Genomic DNA, 775 nt, shown 5'->3' with positions numbered 1-775 from the left:
AAAAAAAAAAAAAAAAAAAAAAAAAAAAAAAAAGATACAAGGAATTAGATTGAACAACATAGATACTGATAAGCCAGCCGTAGCTGAGTAGAGAGATTATATTAAAAGGCTTACATCAGAGCCACCCATAGCTGGAACAAGCAATGCGGGTATAAAAGCACTTGATCCAAGCATTAGAATGTAGTTTTGAAAAGCTAGTAACACCGTTTCAGCTGCAATGAAAACGTTTACCAAGAGGTTCAATTTTATAAAAAAAATTGTGTTCTACTACTAAATACATTACAAGCAACAAAAGGGGTTCAAAAGACACAATCAGCAAAAATTTATATCTCAAGCTGCAAAAATGTATGTAGTAGAAGAACAAAATGAGTTCGTGTTAATCAATCAATCAATCATAGCTAATTTTGCACTACGGAAAAAAAAAACAAAAAGGCAAATCAAAGAGGTCCCATAAACTCCGGTTTTGGTTAATTACGAATTAAATTAAGGTGGTCATTAATTAATTAGTCCCATAAACAAACACAAGATAATATTCCATTGCATAAACTATATAGTTTTGAAACGTCGCATATATATACACAGAGAGAGAAGAGAGAAGAGAGGAAGCGTACGCCAAGGAGGATTAGAGTCGATGCAATATTCAAGGTCTTGAAGCTGTTCCATAGGAGGATGAGTTATCTCCGCCATTGGAGTCACCAAAACAAAACCTTCCTTTTCCGATGAACAAACAACAGAGGAAGACGAAGAAGAAGAAGAAGAACCAAAAAAAAAAAAA

This window comes from Camelina sativa, chromosome 1 (assembly GCF_000633955.1).
Source record: "Camelina sativa cultivar DH55 chromosome 1, Cs, whole genome shotgun sequence".
Taxonomy (NCBI): domain Eukaryota; kingdom Viridiplantae; phylum Streptophyta; class Magnoliopsida; order Brassicales; family Brassicaceae; genus Camelina; species Camelina sativa.
Note: the sequence above shows the minus strand (reverse complement) of the source record.